The sequence below is a fragment of the Leptonotus elevatus genome, chromosome 7, assembly GCF_054856555.1.
Source record: "Leptonotus elevatus isolate MCC_2025b chromosome 7, RoL_Lele_1.0, whole genome shotgun sequence".
NCBI lineage: Eukaryota > Metazoa > Chordata > Actinopteri > Syngnathiformes > Syngnathidae > Leptonotus > Leptonotus elevatus.
The window spans coordinates 5758980-5777937 of record NC_141245.1 but is presented as its reverse complement, the minus strand read 5'-3'; the positions used below and the strand labels follow the sequence as shown (position 1 = coordinate 5777937).

General features: G+C 44.3%; 1 protein-coding gene and 30 non-coding genes across 31 annotated transcripts in view; all 31 read left to right on the top strand.

Moving 5' to 3' along the window:
* alp3 (alkaline phosphatase 3) overlaps window positions 1-18958 on the top strand; it is a 153232-nt gene that overhangs the window by 49252 nt on the left and 85022 nt on the right. The window lies entirely within an intron of this gene.
* On the top strand, window positions 573-644 carry trnae-cuc (transfer RNA glutamic acid (anticodon CUC)). Its single transcript has one exon. It is a non-coding gene; the product is annotated as a tRNA-Glu (tRNA).
* trnae-cuc (transfer RNA glutamic acid (anticodon CUC)) lies at window positions 853-924 on the top strand. The gene has a single exon. It is a non-coding gene; the product is annotated as a tRNA-Glu (tRNA).
* Window positions 1133-1204, top strand: trnae-uuc (transfer RNA glutamic acid (anticodon UUC)). The gene has a single exon. It is a non-coding gene; the product is annotated as a tRNA-Glu (tRNA).
* On the top strand, window positions 1973-2044 carry trnae-cuc (transfer RNA glutamic acid (anticodon CUC)). The gene has a single exon. It is a non-coding gene; the product is annotated as a tRNA-Glu (tRNA).
* On the top strand, window positions 2815-2886 carry trnae-uuc (transfer RNA glutamic acid (anticodon UUC)). Its single transcript has one exon. It is a non-coding gene; the product is annotated as a tRNA-Glu (tRNA).
* On the top strand, window positions 3096-3167 carry trnae-uuc (transfer RNA glutamic acid (anticodon UUC)). Its single transcript has one exon. It is a non-coding gene; the product is annotated as a tRNA-Glu (tRNA).
* trnae-uuc (transfer RNA glutamic acid (anticodon UUC)) lies at window positions 3375-3446 on the top strand. Its single transcript has one exon. It is a non-coding gene; the product is annotated as a tRNA-Glu (tRNA).
* trnae-cuc (transfer RNA glutamic acid (anticodon CUC)) lies at window positions 3938-4009 on the top strand. Its single transcript has one exon. It is a non-coding gene; the product is annotated as a tRNA-Glu (tRNA).
* On the top strand, window positions 5061-5132 carry trnae-cuc (transfer RNA glutamic acid (anticodon CUC)). The gene has a single exon. It is a non-coding gene; the product is annotated as a tRNA-Glu (tRNA).
* trnae-cuc (transfer RNA glutamic acid (anticodon CUC)) lies at window positions 5341-5412 on the top strand. The gene has a single exon. It is a non-coding gene; the product is annotated as a tRNA-Glu (tRNA).
* On the top strand, window positions 5621-5692 carry trnae-uuc (transfer RNA glutamic acid (anticodon UUC)). Its single transcript has one exon. It is a non-coding gene; the product is annotated as a tRNA-Glu (tRNA).
* Window positions 6461-6532, top strand: trnae-cuc (transfer RNA glutamic acid (anticodon CUC)). Its single transcript has one exon. It is a non-coding gene; the product is annotated as a tRNA-Glu (tRNA).
* trnae-cuc (transfer RNA glutamic acid (anticodon CUC)) lies at window positions 7302-7373 on the top strand. Its single transcript has one exon. It is a non-coding gene; the product is annotated as a tRNA-Glu (tRNA).
* Window positions 7583-7654, top strand: trnae-cuc (transfer RNA glutamic acid (anticodon CUC)). The gene has a single exon. It is a non-coding gene; the product is annotated as a tRNA-Glu (tRNA).
* trnae-cuc (transfer RNA glutamic acid (anticodon CUC)) lies at window positions 8144-8215 on the top strand. Its single transcript has one exon. It is a non-coding gene; the product is annotated as a tRNA-Glu (tRNA).
* Window positions 11787-11858, top strand: trnae-cuc (transfer RNA glutamic acid (anticodon CUC)). The gene has a single exon. It is a non-coding gene; the product is annotated as a tRNA-Glu (tRNA).
* Window positions 12068-12139, top strand: trnae-cuc (transfer RNA glutamic acid (anticodon CUC)). Its single transcript has one exon. It is a non-coding gene; the product is annotated as a tRNA-Glu (tRNA).
* trnae-cuc (transfer RNA glutamic acid (anticodon CUC)) lies at window positions 12909-12980 on the top strand. Its single transcript has one exon. It is a non-coding gene; the product is annotated as a tRNA-Glu (tRNA).
* On the top strand, window positions 13190-13261 carry trnae-uuc (transfer RNA glutamic acid (anticodon UUC)). Its single transcript has one exon. It is a non-coding gene; the product is annotated as a tRNA-Glu (tRNA).
* Window positions 13750-13821, top strand: trnae-cuc (transfer RNA glutamic acid (anticodon CUC)). Its single transcript has one exon. It is a non-coding gene; the product is annotated as a tRNA-Glu (tRNA).
* On the top strand, window positions 14031-14102 carry trnae-cuc (transfer RNA glutamic acid (anticodon CUC)). The gene has a single exon. It is a non-coding gene; the product is annotated as a tRNA-Glu (tRNA).
* trnae-cuc (transfer RNA glutamic acid (anticodon CUC)) lies at window positions 14312-14383 on the top strand. Its single transcript has one exon. It is a non-coding gene; the product is annotated as a tRNA-Glu (tRNA).
* Window positions 14872-14943, top strand: trnae-cuc (transfer RNA glutamic acid (anticodon CUC)). The gene has a single exon. It is a non-coding gene; the product is annotated as a tRNA-Glu (tRNA).
* trnae-cuc (transfer RNA glutamic acid (anticodon CUC)) lies at window positions 15153-15224 on the top strand. The gene has a single exon. It is a non-coding gene; the product is annotated as a tRNA-Glu (tRNA).
* On the top strand, window positions 16834-16905 carry trnae-cuc (transfer RNA glutamic acid (anticodon CUC)). Its single transcript has one exon. It is a non-coding gene; the product is annotated as a tRNA-Glu (tRNA).
* trnae-cuc (transfer RNA glutamic acid (anticodon CUC)) lies at window positions 17115-17186 on the top strand. Its single transcript has one exon. It is a non-coding gene; the product is annotated as a tRNA-Glu (tRNA).
* trnae-cuc (transfer RNA glutamic acid (anticodon CUC)) lies at window positions 17675-17746 on the top strand. Its single transcript has one exon. It is a non-coding gene; the product is annotated as a tRNA-Glu (tRNA).
* trnae-cuc (transfer RNA glutamic acid (anticodon CUC)) lies at window positions 17956-18027 on the top strand. The gene has a single exon. It is a non-coding gene; the product is annotated as a tRNA-Glu (tRNA).
* trnae-cuc (transfer RNA glutamic acid (anticodon CUC)) lies at window positions 18516-18587 on the top strand. The gene has a single exon. It is a non-coding gene; the product is annotated as a tRNA-Glu (tRNA).
* Window positions 18797-18868, top strand: trnae-cuc (transfer RNA glutamic acid (anticodon CUC)). The gene has a single exon. It is a non-coding gene; the product is annotated as a tRNA-Glu (tRNA).

Genomic DNA, 18958 nt, shown 5'->3' with positions numbered 1-18958 from the left:
AGTGTTTGTAATCCCTGTTGGTCTAATGTTTAGGATTTGGCACTCTCACTGCCCCGGCCCGGGTTCGATTCCTGGTCATGGAATTCGGAATTATTGAGGGTTGTTTTGCCAGTATGTTTTTATTGCTCGCTGACATTGTCCTTAACAACCAGAAACCTGTATGTTGTCAGTTGAGCTATTTCACCGATACCAAAAAAACAGAGACAAGTCCATTAAGTTTTTTCTGCCTCAAATACCTGCTTTTTCATATACTGTGCTATCTTAGCCGTGTCCAGAAGACAGTGTTTGTCATCCTTGATGGTCTAATGGCTAGGATTCGGCACTCTCACTTCCGCGGCCTGGGTTTGATTCCCGGTCATGGAATTCGGAATTATTGAGGGTTGTTTTGCTAGTTTGTCTTTATTGCTCGCTGACATTGTCCTTACCAACCAGAAACCTTTATGTTGTCAGTTGAGCTATTTCACCGATACCCAAAAAACAGAGACAAGTCCATTAAGTTTTTTTCTGCCTCAGCGACCTGCTTTTTCATATACTGTCCTTTGTTAGCCGTGTCCAGAAGACGGTGTTTGTCATCCTTGATGGTCTAGTGGCTAGGATTCGGCACTCTCACTGCCGCGGCCCGGGTTTGATTCCCGGTTAGGGAATTTGGAATTATTGAGGGTGGTTTTGCCAGTTTGTCTTTATTGCTCGCTGACAATGTCCTTAACAACCAGAAACCTGTATGTTGTCATTTGATCTATTTCACCAATGTCAAAAAGTTCTTGACAAGGCCATGAAGTTTTTTCTGCCTCAGCTCCCTGCTTTTTCATATACTGTGCTATGTTAGCCGTGTCCAGAAGACAGTGTTTGTCATCCTTGATGGTCTAGTGGCTAGGATTCGGCACTCTCACTGCCGCGGCCCGGGTTCGATTCCCGGTCAGGGAATTTGGAATTATTGAGGGTTGTTTTGCCAGTTTGTCTTTATTGCTCGCTGACATTGTCCTTAACAAACAAAAACCTGTACGTTGTCATTTGAGCGATTTCACCAATACCCAAAAAACAGAGACAAGTCCATTAAGTTTTTTCTGCCTCAGCTATCTGCTTTTTCATATACTCTGCTATGTTAGCGGTGTCCAGAATTCAGTTTTTAGCATCCCTGGTGATCTAGTGGCTAGGATTCATCACTTTCACTGCTGCGGCCCGGGTTCGATTCCCGGTCAGGGAATTCGGAATTATTGAGGGTTGTTTTGCCAGTTTGTCTTTATTGCTCGCTGACATTGTCCTTAACAACCAGACACCTGTAAGTTGTCAGTTGAGCTATTTCACCGATACCCAAAAAACAGAGACAAGTCCATTAAGTTTTTTCTGCCTCGAATACCTGCTTTTTAATATACTGTGCTATGTTAGCCGTGTCCAGAAGACAGCGTTTGTCATCCCTGTTGGTCTAGTGGCTAGGATTCGGCACTCTCACTGCCGCGGCCTGGGTTAGATTCCCGGTCAGGGAATTCGGAATTATTGAGGGTTGTTTTGCCAGTTTGTCTTTATTGCTCACTGACATTGTCCTAAACAACCAGAAACCTGTATGTTGTCAGTTGAGCTATATCACCGATACCCAAAAAACAGAGACAAGTCCATTAAGTTTTTTCTGCCTCAAATACCTGCTTTTTCATATACTGTGCTATGTTAGCCGTGTCCAGAAGACAGCGTTTGTCATCCCTGTTGGTCTAGTGGCTAGGATTCGGCACTTTCACTGCCGTGGCCTAGGTTTAGTTCCAGGTCAGGGAATTATGAAGTTTGGAGGGTTGTTTTGCCAGTTTGTCTTTATTGCTCGCTGACAATGTCCTTAACAACCAGAAACCTGTATGTTGTCAGTTGATCTATTTCACCAATGTCAAAAAGTTCTTGACAAGGCCATGAAGTTTTTTCTGCCTCAGCTCCCTGCTTTTTCATATACTATGCTATGTTGGTCGTGTCCAAAAGAAAGTGTTTGTCATCCTTGATGGTCTAGTGGCTAGGATTCGGCACTCTCACTGCCGCGGCCCGGGTTCGATTCCCGGTCAGGGAATTCGGAATTATTGAGGGTTGTTTTGCCAGTTTTTCTTTATTGCTCGCTGACATTGTCCTTAACAACCAGACACCTGTATGTTGTCAGTTGAGCTATTTCACCGATACCCAAAAAACAGAGACAAGTCCATTAAGTTTTTTTCTGCCTCAGCGACCTGCTTTTTCATATACTGTGCTTTGTTAGCCGTGTCCAGAAGACAGTGTTTGTCATACTTGATGGTCTAGTGGCTAGGATTCGGCACTCTCACTGCCGCGGCCTGGGTTCGATTCCCGGTCAGGGAATTCGGAATTATTGAGGGTTGTTTTGCCAGTTTTTCTTTATTGCTCGCTGACATTGTCCTTAACAACCAGACACCTGTATGTTGTCAGTTGAGCTATTTCACCGATACCCAAAAAACAGAGACAAGTCCATTAAGTTTTTTCTGCCTCGAATACCTGCTTTTTCATATACTGTGCTATGTTAGCCGTGTCCAGAAGACAGCGTTTGTCATCCCTGTTGGTCTAGTGGCTAGGATTCGGCACTTTCACTGCTGCGGCCTTGGTTTAGTTTCAGGTCAGGGAATTACGAAGTTTGGAGGGTTGTTTTGCCAGTTTGTCTTTATTGCTCGCTGACAATGTCCTTAACAACCAGAAACCTGTATGTTGTCAGTTGATCTATTTCACCAATGTCAAAAAGTTCTTGACAAGGCCATGAAGTTTTTTCTGCCTCTGCTCTCTGCTTTTTCATATACTGTGCTAGATTAGCCGTGTCCAGAAGACAGCATTTTGTCATCCTTGATGGTCTAGTGGCTAGGATTCAGCACTTTCACTGCTGTGGCCCGGGTTCGATTCCCGGTCAGGGAAGTTTGAAATATTGAAAGGTGTTTCGCCAGTTTGTCTTTCATGCTTGCTGACATTGTCCTTAACAACCAGAAATCTGTATGTTGTCAGTTGACCTATTTCACCGATACCCAAAAAACAGAGACAAGTCCATTAAGTTTTTTCTGCCTCAAATACCTGCTTTTTCATATACTGCGCTATGTTAGCCGTGTCCAGAATCCAGTTTTTAGCAATCCCTGGTGGTCTAGTGGCTAGGATTCAGCACTTTCACTGCTGCGGCCGGGGTTCGATTCCCGGTCAGGGAATTTTGAAATATTGAAAGGTGTTTCGCCAGTTTGTCTTTCATGCTTGCTGACATTGTCATTAACAACCAGAAACCTGTATGTTGTCAGTTGATCTATTTCACCGATGTCAAAAAGTTCTAGACAAGGCCATGAAGTTTTTTCTGCCTCGGCTCCCTGCTTTTCATATACTGTGCTATGTTAGCCGTGTCCAGAATTAAGTTTTTAGCATCCCTGGTGGTCTAGTGGCTAGGATTCAGCACTTTCACTGCTGCGGCCTGGGTTCGATTCCCGGTCAGGAAATTTTGAAATATTGAAAGGTGTTTCGCCAGTTTGTCTTTCATGCTTGCTGACATTGTCATTAACAACCAGAAACCTGTATGTTGTCAGTTGATCTATTTCACCGATGTCAAAAAGATCGAGACAAGGCCATGTAGTTTTTCTGCCTGAGCTACCTGGTTGCTTGTTCTTATACTGTGCTATGTTAGCCGTGTCCAGAAGACAGTTTTTGTCATCCTTGGTGGTCTAGTGGCTAGGATTTGGCACTCTCACTGCCGCGGCCCGGGTTTGATTCCCGGTCAGGGAATTCAGAATTATTAAGGGTTGTTTTGCCAGTATGTCTTTATTGCTCGCTGACATTGTCCTTAACAACCAGAAACCTGTATGTTGTCAGTTGAGCTATTTCACCGATACCCAAAAAACAGAGACAAGTCCATTAAGTTCTTTCTGCCTCAAATACCTGCTTTTTCATATACTGAGCTATGTTAGCCGTGTCCAGAATCCAGTTTTTGGCATCCCTGGTGGTCTAGTGGCTAGGATTCGGCACTCTCACTGCCGCGGCCAGGGTTCGATTCCCGGTCAGGGAATTTGGAAATATTGAGGGTTGTTTTGCCAGTTTGTCTTTATTGCTCGCTGACATTGTCCTGAACAACCAGAAACCTGTATGTTGTCAGTTGATCTATTTCACCGATGTCAAAAAGATCGAGACAAGGCCATGAAGTTTTTCTGCCTGAGCCACCTGATTGCTTGTTCATATACTGTGCTATCTTAGCCGTGTCCAGAAGACAGCGTTTGTCATCCCTGTCTGTCTAATGTTTAGGATTCGGCACTTTCACTGCCGCGGCCTAGGTTTAGTTTCAGGTCAGGGAATTACGAAGTTTGGAGGGTTGTTTTGCCAGTTTGTCTTTATTGCTCGCTGACAATGTCCTTAACAACCAGAAACCTGTATGTTGTCAGTTGATCTATTTCACCAATGTCAAAAAGTTCTAGACAAGGCCATGAAGTTTTTCTGCCTGAACTAACTGCTTTTTCATATACTGTGCTATGTTAGCCGTGTCCAGAAGACAGTGTTTGTAATCCCTGTTGGTCTAATGTTTAGGATTTGGCACTCTCACTGCCCCGGCCCGGGTTCGATTCCTGGTCATGGAATTCGGAATTATTGAGGGTTGTTTTGCCAGTATGTTTTTATTGCTCGCTGACATTGTCCTTAACAACCAGAAACCTGTATGTTGTCAGTTGAGCTATTTCACCGATACCAAAAAAACAGAGACAAGTCCATTAAGTTTTTTCTGCCTCAAATACCTGCTTTTTCATATACTGTGCTATCTTAGCCGTGTCCAGAAGACAGTGTTTGTCATCCTTGATGGTCTAATGGCTAGGATTCGGCACTCTCACTTCCGCGGCCTGGGTTTGATTCCCGGTCATGGAATTCGGAATTATTGAGGGTTGTTTTGCTAGTTTGTCTTTATTGCTCGCTGACATTGTCCTTACCAACCAGAAACCTTTATGTTGTCAGTTGAGCTATTTCACCGATACCCAAAAAACAGAGACAAGTCCATTAAGTTTTTTTCTGCCTCAGCGACCTGCTTTTTCATATACTGTCCTTTGTTAGCCGTGTCCAGAAGACGGTGTTTGTCATCCTTGATGGTCTAGTGGCTAGGATTCGGCACTCTCACTGCCGCGGCCCGGGTTTGATTCCCGGTTAGGGAATTTGGCATTATTGAGGGTTGTTTTGCCAGTTTGTCTTTATTGCTCGCTGACAATGTCCTTAACAACCAGAAACCTGTATGTTGTCATTTGATCTATTTCACCAATGTCAAAAAGTTCTTGACAAGGCCATGAAGTTTTTTCTGCCTCAGCTCCCTGCTTTTTCATATACTGTGCTATGTTAGCCGTGTCCAGAAGACAGTGTTTGTCATCCTTGATGGTCTAGTGGCTAGGATTCGGCACTCTCACTGCCGCGGCCCGGGTTCGATTCCCGGTCAGGGAATTTGGAATTATTGAGGGTTGTTTTGCCAGTTTGTCTTTATTGCTCGCTGACATTGTCCTTAACAAACAAAAACCTGTACGTTGTCATTTGAGCGATTTCACCAATACCCAAAAAACAGAGACAAGTCCATTAAGTTTTTTCTGCCTCAGCTATCTGCTTTTTCATATACTCTGCTATGTTAGCGGTGTCCAGAATTCAGTTTTTAGCATCCCTGGTGATCTAGTGGCTAGGATTCATCACTTTCACTGCTGCGGCCCGGGTTCGATTCCCGGTCAGGGAATTCGGAATTATTGAGGGTTGTTTTGCCAGTTTGTCTTTATTGCTCGTTGACATTGTCCTTAACAACCAGAAACCTGTATGTTGTCAGTTGAGCTATTTCACCGATACCCAAAAAACAGAAACAAGTCCATTAAGTTTTTTCTGCCTCGAATACCTGCTTTTTCACATATTGTGCTATGTTAGCCGTGTCCAGAAGACAGTGTTTGTCATCCTTGATGGTCTAGTGGCTAGGATTCGGCACTCTCACTGCCGCGGCCTGGGTTAGATTCCCGGTCAGGGAATTCGGAATTATTGAGGGTTGTTTTGCCAGTTTGTCTTTATTGCTCGCTGACATTGTCCTAAACAACCAGAAACCTGTATGTTGTCAGTTGAGCTATATCACCGATACCCAAAAAACAGAGACAAGTCCATTAAGTTTTTTCTGCCTCAAATACCTGCTTTTTCATATACTGTGCTATGTTAGCCGTGTCCAGAAGACAGCGTTTGTCATCCCTGTTGGTCTAGTGGCTAGGATTCGGCACTTTCACTGCCGTGGCCTAGGTTTAGTTCCAGGTCAGGGAATTATGAAGTTTGGAGGGTTGTTTTGCCAGTTTGTCTTTATTGCTCGCTGACAATGTCCTTAACAACCAGAAACCTGTATGTTGTCAGTTGATCTATTTCACCAATGTCAAAAAGTTCTTGACAAGGCCATGAAGTTTTTTCTGCCTCAGCTCCCTGCTTTTTCATATACTATGCTATGTTCGTCGTGTCCAAAAGAAAGTGTTTGTCATCCTTGATGGTCTAGTGGCTTGGATTCGGCACTCTCACTGCCGCGGCCCGGGTTCGATTCCCGGTCAGGGAATTCGGAATTATTGAGGGTTGTTTTGCCAGTTTTTCTTTATTGCTCGCTGACATTGTCCTTAACAACCAGACACCTGTATGTTGTCAGTTGAGCTATTTCACCGATACCCAAAAAACAGAGACAAGTCCATTAAGTTTTTTTCTGCCTCAGCGACCTGCTTTTTCATATACTGTGCTTTGTTAGCCGTGTCCAGAAGACAGTGTTTGTCATACTTGATGGTCTAGTGGCTAGGATTCGGCACTCTCACTGCCGCGGCCTGGGTTCGATTCCCGGTCAGGGAATTCGGAATTATTGAGGGTTGTTTTGCCAGTTTTTCTTTATTGCTCGCTGACATTGTCCTTAACAACCAGACACCTGTATGTTGTCAGTTGAGCTATTTCACCGATACCCAAAAAACAGAGACAAGTCCATTAAGTTTTTTCTGCCTCGAATACCTGCTTTTTCATATACTGTGCTATGTTAGCCGTGTCCAGAAGACAGCGTTTGTCATCCCTGTTGGTCTAGTGGCTAGGATTCGGCACTTTCACTGCTGCGGCCTTGGTTTAGTTTCAGGTCAGGGAATTACGAAGTTTGGAGGGTTGTTTTGCCAGTTTGTCTTTATTGCTCGCTGACAATGTCCTTAACAACCAGAAACCTGTATGTTGTCAGTTGATCTATTTCACCAATGTCAAAAAGTTCTTGACAAGGCCATGAAGTTTTTTCTGCCTCAGCTCCCTGCTTTTTCATATACTGTGCTATGTTAGTCGTGTCCAAAAGACAGTGTTTGTCATCCTTGATGGTCTAGTGGCTAGGATTCGGCACTCTCACTGCCGCGGCCCGGGTTCGATTCCCGGTTAGGGAATTCGGAATTATTGAGGGTTGTTTTGCCAGTTTGTCTTTATTGCTCGAAGACATTGTCTTTACCAACCAGAAACCTTTATGTTGTCAGTTGAGCGATTTCACCGATACCCAAAAAACAGAGACAAGTCCATTAAGTTTTTTTCTGCCTCAGCGACCTGCTTTTTCATATACTGTGCTTTGTTAGCCGTGTCCAGAAGACAGTGTTTGTCATCCTTGATGGTCTAGTGGCTAGGATTCGGCACTCTCACTGCCGCGGCCTGGGTTCGATTCCCGGTCAGGGAATTTGGAATTATTGAGGGTTGTTTTGCCAGTTTTTCTTTATTGCTCGCTGACATTGTCCTAAACAACCAGAAACCTGTATGTTGTCAGTTGAGCTATATCACCGATACCCAAAAAACAGAGACAAGTCCATTAAGTTTTTTCTGCCTCAAATACCTGCTTTTTCATATACTGTGCTATGTTAGCCGTGTCCAGAAGACAGCGTTTGTCATCCCTGTTGGTCTAGTGGCTAGGATTCGGCACTTTCACTGCTGTGGCCTAGGTTTAGTTCCAGGTCAGGGAATTATGAAGTTTGGAGGGTTGTTTTGCCAATTTGTCTTTATTGCTCGCTGACAATGTCCTTAACAACCAGAAACCTGTATGTTGTCAGTTGAGCGATTTCACCGATACCCAAAAAACAGAGACAAGTCCATTAAGTTTTTTTCTGCCTCAGCGACCTGCTTTTTCATATACTGTGCTTTGTTAGCCGTGTCCAGAAGACAGTGTTTGTCATCCTTGATGGTCTAGTGGCTAGGATTCGGCACTCTCACTGCCGGGGCCCGGGTTCGATTCCCGGTCAGGGAATTTGGAATTATTGAGGGTTGTTTTGCCAGTTTTTCTTTATTGCTCGCTGACATTGTCCTTAACAACCAGACACCTGTATGTTGTCAGTTGAGCTATTTCACCGATACCCAAAAAACAGAGACAAGTCCATTAAGTTTTTTCTGCCTCGAATACCTGCTTTTTCATATACTGTGCTATGTTAGCCGTGTCCAGAACACAGCGTTTGTCATCCCTGTTGTTCTAGTGGCTAGGATTCGGCACTTTCACTGCTGCGGCCTAGGTTTAGTTTCAGGTCAGGGAATTACGAAGTTTGGAGGGTTGTTTTGCCAGTTTGTCTTTATTGCTCGCTGACAATGTCCTTAACAACCAGAAACCTGTATGTTGTCAGTTGATCTATTTCACCAATGTCAAAAAGTTCTAGACAAGGCCATGAAGTTTTTTCTGCCTCAGCTATCTGCTTTTTCATATACTGTGCTATGTTAGCCGTGTCCAGAATCTGGTTTTTGGCATCCCTGGTGGTCTAGTGGCTAGGATTCGGCACTCTCACTGCTGCGGCCGGGGTTCGATTCCCTGTCAGGGAATTCGGAATTATTGAGTGTTGTTTTGCCAGTTTGTCTTTATTGCTGGCTGACATTTTCCTTAACAACCAGAAACCTGTATGTTGTCAGTTGAGCTATTTCACCGATACCCAAAAAACAGAGACAAGTCCATTAAGTTTTTTCTGCCTCAGCTATCTGATTTTTCTTATACTGTGCTATGTTAACCGTGTCCAGAAGACAGCGTTTGTCATCCCTGTTGGTCTAGTGGCTGGGATTTGGCACTTTCTCTGCTGCGGCCTGGGTTTAGTTCCAGGTCAGGGAATTACGAAGTTTGAAGGGTTGTTTTGCCAGTTTGTCTTTATTGCTCGCTGACAATGTCCTTAACAACCTGAAACCTGTATGTTGTCAGTTGATCTATTTCACCGATAATCAAAAAACAGAGACAAGTCCATTAAGTTTTTTCTGCCTCAAATACCTGCTTTTTCATATACTGTGCTATGTTAGCCATGTCCAGAAGACAGTGTTTGTCATCCTTGGTGGACTAGGGGCTAGGATTCGGCACTCTCACTGCTAGGCCGTGGTTTGATTCCCGGTCAGGGAATTCGGAATTATTGAGGGTTGTTTTGCCAGTTTGTCTTTATTGCTCGCTGACATTGTCCTTAACAACCAGAAACCTGTATGTTGTCAGTTGAGCTATTTCACCGATACCCAAAAAACAGAGACAAGTCCATTAAGTTTTTTCTGCCTCAAATACCTGCTTTTTCATATACTGTGCTATGTTAGCCGTGTCCAGAAGACAGGGTTTGTCATCCCTGTTGGTCTAGTGGCTGGGATTCGGCACTTTCACTACCGCGGCCTAGGTTTAGTTCCAGGTCAGGGAATTATGAAGTTTGGAGGGTTGTTTTACCAGTTTGTCTTTATTGCTCGCTGACAATGTCTTTAACAACCAGAAACCTGTATGTTGTCAGTTGATCTATTTCACCAATGTCAAAAAGTTCTTGACAAGGCCATGAAGTTTTTTCTGCCTCAGCTCCCTGCTTTTTTATATACTGTTCTATGTTAGCCGTGTCCAGAGGACAGTGTTTGTCATTCTTGATGGTCTAGTGGCTAGGATTTGGCATTCTCACTGCTGCGGCCCGGGTTCGATTCCCGGTCATGGAATTTGGAATTATTTAGGGTTGTTTTGCCAGTTTGTCTTTATTGCTCGCTGACATTGTCCTTAACAACCAGAAACCTGTATGTTGTCAGTTGAGCTGTTTCACCAATACCCAAAAAACAGAGACAAGTCCATTAAGTTTTTTTCTGCCTCAGCTACCTGCTTTTTCATATACTGTGCTTTGTTAGCCGTGTCCAGAAGACAGTGTTTGTCATCATTGATGGTGGAGTGGCTAGGATTCGGCACTCTCACTGCCGCCGCCCGGTTTTGATTCCCGGTCAGGGAATTCGTAATTATTGAGGGTTGTTTTGCCAGATTGTCTTTATTGCTCGCTGACATTGTCCTTAACAACCAGAAACCTGTATGTTGTCAGTTGAGCTATTTCACCGATACCCAAAAAAGAGAGACAAGTCCATTAAGTTCTTTCTGCCTCAAATACCTGCTTTTTCATATACTGTGCTATGTTAGCCGTGTCCAGAAGACAGCGTTTGTCATCCCTGTTGGTCTAGTGGCTAGGATTCTGCACTTTCACTGCCGCGGCCTGGGTTTGGTTCCAGGTCAGGGAATTAAGAAGTTTGGAGGGTTGTTTTGCCAGTTTGTCTTTATTGCTCACTGACAATGTCCTTAACAACCAGAAACCTGTATGTTGTCAGTTGATCTATTTCACCAATGTCAAAAAGTTCTTGACAAGGCCATGAAGTTTTTTCTGCCTCAGCTCCCTGCTTTTTCATATACTGTGCTATGTTAGCCGTGTCCAGAAGACAGTTTTTGTCATCCTTGGTGGTCTAGTGGCTAGGATTCGGCACTCTCACTGCCGCGGCCAGGGTTTGATTCCCGGTCAGGGAATTTGGAATTATTGAGGGTTGTTTTGCCAGTTTGTCTTTATTGCTCGCTGACATTGTCCTGAACAACCAGAAACCTGTATGTTGTCAGTTGATCTATTTCACCGATGTCAAAAAGATCGAGACAAGGCCATGAAGTTTTTCTGCCTGAGCCACCTGACTGCTTGTTCATATACTGTGCTATCTTAGCCGTGTCCAGAAGACAGCGTTTGTCATCCCTGTTGGTCTAATGTTTAGGATTCGGCACTTTCACTGCCGCGGCCTAGGTTTAGTTTCAGGTCAGGGAATTACGAAGTTTGGAGGGTTGTTTTGCCAGTTTGTCTTTATTGCTCGCTGACAATGTCCTTAACAACCAAAAACCTGTATGTTGTCAGTTGATCTATTTCACCAATGTCAAAAAGTTCTAGACAAGTCCATTAAGTTTTTTCTGCCTCAAATACCTGCTTTTTCATATACTGTGCTTTCTTAGCCGTGTCCAGAAGACAGTGTTTGTCATCCTTGATGGTCTAGTGGCTAGGATTCGGCACTCTCACTGCCGCGGCCCGCGTTCGATTCCCGGTCAGGGAATTCGGAATTATTGAGGGTTGTTTTGCCAGTTTTTCTTTATTGCTCGCTGACATTGTCCTAAACAACCAGAAACCTGTATGTTGTCAGTTGAGCTATATCACCGATACCCAAAAAACAGAGACAAGTCCATTAAGTTTTTTCTGCCTCGAATACCTGCTTTTTCATATACTGTGCTATGTTAGCCGTGTCCAGAAGACAGCGTTTGTCATCCCTGTTGGTCTAGTGGCTAGGATTCGGCACTTTCACTGCCGTGGCCTAGGTTTAGTTCCAGGTCAGGGAATTATGAAGTTTGAAGGGTTGTTTTGCCAGTTTGTCTTTATTGCTCGCTGACAATGTCCTTAACAACCAGAAACCTGTATGTTGTCAGTTGATCTATTTCACCAATGTCAAAAAGTTCTTGACAAGGCCATGAAGTTTTTTCTGCCTCAGCTCCCTGCTTTTTCATATACTGTGCTATGTTAGTCGTGTCCAAAAGACAGTGTTTGTCATCCTTGATGGTCTAGTGGCTAGGATTCGGCACTCTCACTGCCGCGGCCAGGGTTCGATTCCCGGTCAGGGAATTCGGAATTATTGAGGGTTGTTTTGCCAGTTTGTCTTTATTGCTCGCTGACATTGTCCTTACCAACCAGAAACCTTTATGTTGTCAGTTGAGCGATTTCACCGATACCCAAAAAACAGAGACAAGTCCATTAAGTTTTTTTCTGCCTAAGCGACCTGCTTTTTCATATACTTTGCTTTGTTAGCCGTGTCCAGAAGACAGTGTTTGTCATCCTTGATGGTCTAGTGGCTAGGATTCGGCACTCTCACTGCCGCGGCCAGGGTTCGATTCCCGGTCAGGGAATTCGGAATTATTGAGGGTTGTTTTGCCAGTTTGTCTTTATTGCTCGCTGACATTGTCCTTACCAACCAGAAACCTTTATGTTGTCAGTTGAGCGATTTCACCGATACCCAAAAAACAGAGACAAGTCCATTAAGTTTTTTTCTGCCTCAGCGACCTGCTTTTTCATATACTGTGCTTTGTTAGCCGTGTCCAGAAGACAGTGTTTGTCATCCTTGATGGTCTAGTGGCTAGGATTCGGCACTCTCACTGCCGCGGCCGGGGTTCGATTCCCGGTCAGGGAATTCGGAATTATTGAGGGTTGTTTTGCCAGTTTTTCTTTATTGCTCGCTGACATTGTCCTTAACAACCAGACACCTGTAAGTTGTCAGTTGAGCTATTTCACCGATACCCAAAAAACAGAGACAAGTCCATTAAGTTTTTTCTGCCTCGAATACCTGCTTTTTAATATACTGTGCTATGTTAGCCGTGTCCAGAAGACAGCGTTTGTCATCCCTGTTGGTCTAGTGGCTAGGATTCGGCACTTTCACTGCTGCGGCCTAGGTTTAGTTTCAGGTCAGGGAATTACGAAGTTTGGAGGGTTGTTTTGCCAGTTTGTCTTTATTGCTCGCTGACAATGTCCTTAACAACCAGAAACCTGTATGTTGTCAGTTGATCTATTTCACCAATGTCAAAAAGTTCTTGACAAGGCCATGAAGTTTTTTCTGCCTCAGCTCCCTGCTTTTTCATATACTGTGCTATGTTAGTCGTGTTAAAAAACCAGTGTTTGTCATCCTTGATGGTCTAGTGGCTAGGATTCGGCACTCTCACTGCCGCGGCCCGGGTTCGATTCCCGGTCAGGGAATTTGGAATTATTGAGGGTTGTTTTGCCAGTTTGTCTTTATTGCTCGCTGACATTGTCCTTACCAACCAGAAACCTTTATGTTGTCAGTTGAGCGATTTCACCGATACCCAAAAAACAGAGACAACTCCATTAAGTTTTTTTCTGCCTCAGCGACCTGCTTTTTCATATACTGTGCTTTGTTAGCCGTGTCCAGAAGACAGTGTTTGTCATCCTTGATGGTCTAGTGGCTAGGATTCGGCACTTTCACTGCCGCGGCCCGGGTTCGATTCCCGGTCAGGGAATTTGGAATTATTGAGGGTTGTTTTGCCAGTTTTTCTTTATTGCTCGCTGACATTGTCCTAAACAACCAGAAACCTGTATGTTGTCAGTTGAGCTATATCACCGATACCCAAAAAACAGAGACAAGTCCATTAAGTTTTTTCTGCCTCGAATACCTGCTTTTTCATATACTGTGCTATGTTAGCCGTGTCCAGAAGACAGCGTTTGTCATCCCTGTTGGTCTAGTGGCTAGGATTCGGCACTTTCACTGCCGTGGCCTAGGTTTAGTTCCAGGTCAGGGAATTATGAAGTTTGGAGGGTTGTTTTGCCAGTTTGTCTTTATTGCTCGCTGACAATGTCCTTAACAACCAGAAACCTGTATGTTGTCAGTTAATCTATTTCACCAATGTCAAAAAGTTCTTGACAAGGCCATGAAGTTTTTTCTGCCTCAGCTCCCTGCTTTTTCATATACTGTGCTATGTTAGTCGTGTCCAAAAGACAGTGCTTGTCATCCTTGATGGTCTAGTGGCTAGGATTCGGCACTCTCACTGCCGCGGCCCGGGTTCGATTCCCGGTCAGGGAATTCGGAATTATTTAGGGTTGTTTTGCCAGTTTGACTTTATTGCTCGCTGACATTGTCCTTACCAACCAGAAACCTTTATGTTGTCAGTTGAGCGATTTCACCGATACCCAAAAAACAGAGACAAGTCCATTAAGTTTTTTTCTGCCTCAGCGACCTGCTTTTTCATATACTGTGCTTTGTTAGCCGTGTCCAGAAGACAGTGTTTGTCATCCTTGATGGTCTAGTGGCTAGGATTCGGCACTCTCACTGCCGCGGCCCGGGTTCGATTCCCGGTCAGGGAATTCGGAATTATTGAGGGTTGTTTTGCCAGTTTGTCTTTATTGCTCGCTGACATTGTCCTTACCAACCAGAAACCTTTATGTTGTCAGTTGAGCGATTTCACCGATACCCAAAAAACAGAGACAAGTCCATTAAGTTTTTTTCTGCCTCAGCGACCTGCTTTTTCATATACTGTGCTTTGTTAGCCGTGTCCAGAAGACAGTGTTTGTCATCCTTGATGGTCTAGTGGCTAGGATTCGGCACTCTCACTGCCGCGGCCAGGGTTCGATTCCCGGTCAGGGAATTCGGAATTATTGAGGGTTGTTTTGCCAGTTTTTCTTTATTGCTCGCTGACATTGTCCTTAACAACCAGACACCTGTAAGTTGTCAGTTGAGCTATTTCACCGATACCCAAAAAACAGAGACAAGTCCATTAAGTTTTTTCTGCCTCGAATACCTGCTTTTTAATATACTGTGCTATGTTAGCCGTGTCCAGAAGACAGCGTTTGTCATCCCTGTTGGTCTAGTGGCTAGGATTCGGCACTTTCACTGCTGCGGCCTAGGTTTAGTTTCAGGTCAGGGAATTACGAAGTTTGGAGGGTTGTTTTGCCAGTTTGTCTTTATTGCTCGCTGACAATGTCCTTAACAACCAGAAACCTGTATGTTGTCAGTTGATCTATTTCACCAATGTCAAAAAGTTCTTGACAAGGCCATGAAGTTTTTTCTGCCTCAGCTCCCTGCTTTTTCATATACTGTGCTATGTTAGTCATGTCCAAAAGACAGTGTTTGTCATCCTTGATGGTCTAGTGGCTAGGATTCGGCACTCTCACTGCCGAGGCCCGGGTTCGATTCCCGGTCAGGGAATTAGGAATTATTGAGGGTTGTTTTGCCAGTTTGTCTTTATTGCTCGCTGACATTGTCCTTACCAACCAGAAACCTTTATGTTGTCAGTTGAGCGATTTCACCGATACCCAAAAAACATAGACAAGTCCATTAAGTTTTTTTCTGCCTCAGCGACCTGCTTTTTCATATACTGTGCTTTGTTAGCCGTGTCCAGAAGACAGTGTTTGTCATCCTTGATGGTCTAGTGGCTAGGATTCGGCACTCTCACTGCAGCGGCCCGGGTTCGATTCCCGGTCAGGGAATTCGGAATTATTGAGGGTTGTTTTGCCAGTTTTTCTTTATTGCTCGCTGACATTGTCCTAAACAACCAGAAACCTGTATGTTGTCAGTTGAGCTATATCACCGATACCCAAAAAACAGAGACAAGTCCATTAAGTTTTTTCTGCCTCGAATACCTGCTTTTTCATATACTGTGCTATGTTAGCCGTGTCCAGAAGACAGCGTTTGTCATCCCTGTTGGTCTAGTGGCTAGGATTCGGCACTTTCACTGCCGTGGCCTAGGTTTAGTTCCAGGTCAGGGAATTATGAAGTTTGGAGGGTTGTTTTTCCAGTTTGTCTTTATTGCTCGCTGACAATGTCCTTAACAACCAGAAACCTGTATGTTGTCAGTTGATCTATTTCACCAATGTCAAAAAGTTCTTGACAAGGCCATGAAGTTTTTTCTGCCTCAGCTCCCTGCTTTTTCATATACTGTGCTATGTTAGTCGTGTCCAAAAGACAGTGCTTGTCATCCTTGATGGTCTAGTGGCTAGGATTCGGCACTCTCACTGCCGCGGCCCGGGTTCGATTCCCTGTCAGGGAATTAGGAATTATTTAGGGTTGTTTTGCCAGTTTGTCTTTATTGCTCGCTGACATTGTCCTTACCAACCAGAAACCTTTATGTTGTCAGTTGAGCGATTTCACCGATACCCAAAAAACAGAGACAAGTCAATTAAGTTTTTTTCTGCCTCAGCGACCTGCTTTTTCATATACTGTGCTTTGTTAGCCGTGTCCAGAAGACAGTGTTTGTCATCCTTGATGGTCTAGTGGCTAGGATTCGGCACTCTCACTGCCGCGGCCGGGGTTCGATTCCCGGTCAGGGAATTCGGAATTATTGAGGGTTGTTTTGCCAGTTTTTCTTTATTGCTCGCTGACATTGTCCTAAACAACCAGAAACCTGTATGTTGTCAGTTGAGCTATATCACCGATACCCAAAAAACAGAGACAAGTCCATTAAGTTTTTTCTGCCTCAAATACCTGCTTTTTCATATACTCTGCTATGTTAGCCGTGTCCAGAAGACAGCGTTTGTCATCCCTGTTGGTCTAGTGGCTAGGATTCGGCAATTTCACTTTCGTGGCCTAGTTTTAGTTCCAGGTCAGGGAATTATGAAGTTTGGAGGGTTGTTTTGCCAGTTTGTCTTTATTGCTCGCTGACAATGTCCTTAACAACCAGAAACCTGTATGTTGTCAGTTGATCTATTTCACCAATGTCAAAAAGTTCTTGACAAGGCCATGAAGTTTTTTCTGCCTCAGCTCCCTGCTTTTTCATATACTGTGCTATGTTAGTCGTGTCCAAAAGTCAGTGTTTGTCATCCTTGATGGTCTAGTGGCTAGGATTAGGCACTCTCACTGCCGCGGCCCGGGTTTGATTCCCGGTCAGGGAATTTGGAATTATTGAGGGTTGTTTTGCCAGTTTGTCTTTATTGCTCGCTGACAATGTCCTTAACAACCAGAAACCTGTATGTTGTCAGTTGATCTATTTCACCAATGTCAAAAAGTTCTTGACAAGGCCATGAAGTTTTTTCTGCCTCAGCTCCCTGCTTTTTCATATACTGTGCTATGTTAGTCATGTCCAAAAGACAGTGTTTGTCATCCTTGATGGTCTAGTGGCTAGGATTCGGCACTCTCACTGCCGAGGCCCGGGTTCGATTCCCGGTCAGGGAATTTGGAATTATTGAGGGTTGTTTTGCCAGTTTGTCTTTATTGCTCGCTGACATTGTCCTTACCAACCAGAAACCTTTATGTTGTCAGTTGAGCGATTTCACCGATACCCAAAAAACATAGACAAGTCCATTAAGTTTTTTTCTGCCTCAGCGACCTGCTTTTTCATATACTGTGCTTTGTTAGCCGTGTCCAGAAGACAGTGTTTGTCATCCTTGATGGTCTAGTGGCTAGGATTCGGCACTCTCACTGCCGCGGCCAGGGTTCGATTCCCGGTCAGGGAATTTGGAATTATTGAGGGTTGTTTTGCCAGTTTTTCTTTATTGCTCGCTGACATTGTCCTAAACAACCAGAAACCTGTATGTTGTCAGTTGAGCTATATCACCGATACCCAAAAAACAGAGACAAGTCCATTAAGTTTTTTCTGCCTCGAATACCTGCTTTTTCATATACTGTGCTATGTTAGCCGTGTCCAGAAGACAGCGTTTGTCATCCCTGTTGGTCTAGTGGCTAGGATTCGGCACTTTCACTGCCGTGGCCTAGGTTTAGTTCCAGGTCAGGGAATTATGAAGTTTGGAGGGTTGTTTTGCCAGTTTGTCTTTATTGCTCGCTGACAATGTCCTTAACAACCAGAAACCTGTATGTTGTCAGTTGATCTATTTCACCAATGTCAAAAAGTTCTTGACAAGGCCATGAAGTTTTTTCTGCCTCAGCTCCCTGCTTTTTCATATACTGTGCTATGTTAGTCGTGTCCAAAAGTCAGTGCTTGTCATCCTTGATGGTCTAGTGGCTAGGATTCGGCACTCTCACTGCCGCGGCCCGGGTTCGATTCCCGGTCAGGGAATTCGGAATTATTTAGGGTTGTTTTGCCAGTTTGTCTTTATTGCTCGCTGACATTGTCCTTACCAACCAGAAACCTTTATGTTGTCAGTTGAGCGATTTCACCGATACCCAAAAAACAGAGACAAGTCCATTAAGTTTTTTTCTGCCTCAGCGACCTGCTTTTTCATATACTGTGCTTTGTTAGCCCTGTCCAGAAGACAGTGTTTGTCATCCTTGATGGTCTAGTGGCTAGGATTCGGCACTCTCACTGCCGCGGCCAGGGTTCGATTCCCGGTCAGGGAATTTGGAATTATTGAGGGTTGTTTTGCCAGTTTTTCTTTATTGCTCGCTGACATTGTCCTAAACAACCAGAAACCTGTATGTTGTCAGTTGAGCTATATCACCGATACCCAAAAAACAGAGACAAGTCCATTAAGTTTTTTCTGCCTCGAATACCTGCTTTTTCATATACTGTGCTATGTTAGCCGTGTCCAGAAGACAGCGTTTGTCATCCCTGTTGGTCTAGTGGCTAGGATTCGGCACTTTCACTGCCGTGGCCTAGGTTTAGTTCCAGGTCAGGGAATTATGAAGTTTGGAGGGTTGTTTTGCCAGTTTGTCTTTATTGCTCGCTGACAATGTCCTTAACAACCAGAAACCTGTATGTTGTCAGTTGATCTATTTCACCAATGTCAAAAAGTTCTTGACAAGGCCATGAAGTTTTTTCTGCCTCAGCTCCCTGCTTTTTCATATACTGTGCTATGTTAGTCGTGTCCAAAAGTCAGTGCTTGTCATCCTTGATGGTCTAGTGGCTAGGATTCGGCACTCTCACTGCCGCGGCCCGGGTTCGATTCCCGGTCAGGGAATTCGGAATTATTTAGGGTTGTTTTGCCAGTTTGTCTTTATTGCTCGCTGACATTGTCCTTACCAACCAGAAACCTTTATGTTGTCAGTTGAGCGATTTCACCGATACCCAAAAAACAGAGACAAGTCCATTAAGTTTTTTTCTGCCTCAGCGACCTGCTTTTTCATATACTGTGCTTTGTTAGCCGTGTCCAGAAGACAGTGTTTGTCATCCTTGATGGTCTAGTGGCTAGGATTCGGCACTCTCACTGCCGCGGCCCGGGTTCGATTCCCGGTCAGGGAATTCGGAATTATTGAGGTTTGTTTTGCCAGTTTGTCTTTATTGCTCGCTGACATTGTCCTTACCAACCAGAAACCTTTATGTTGTCAGTTG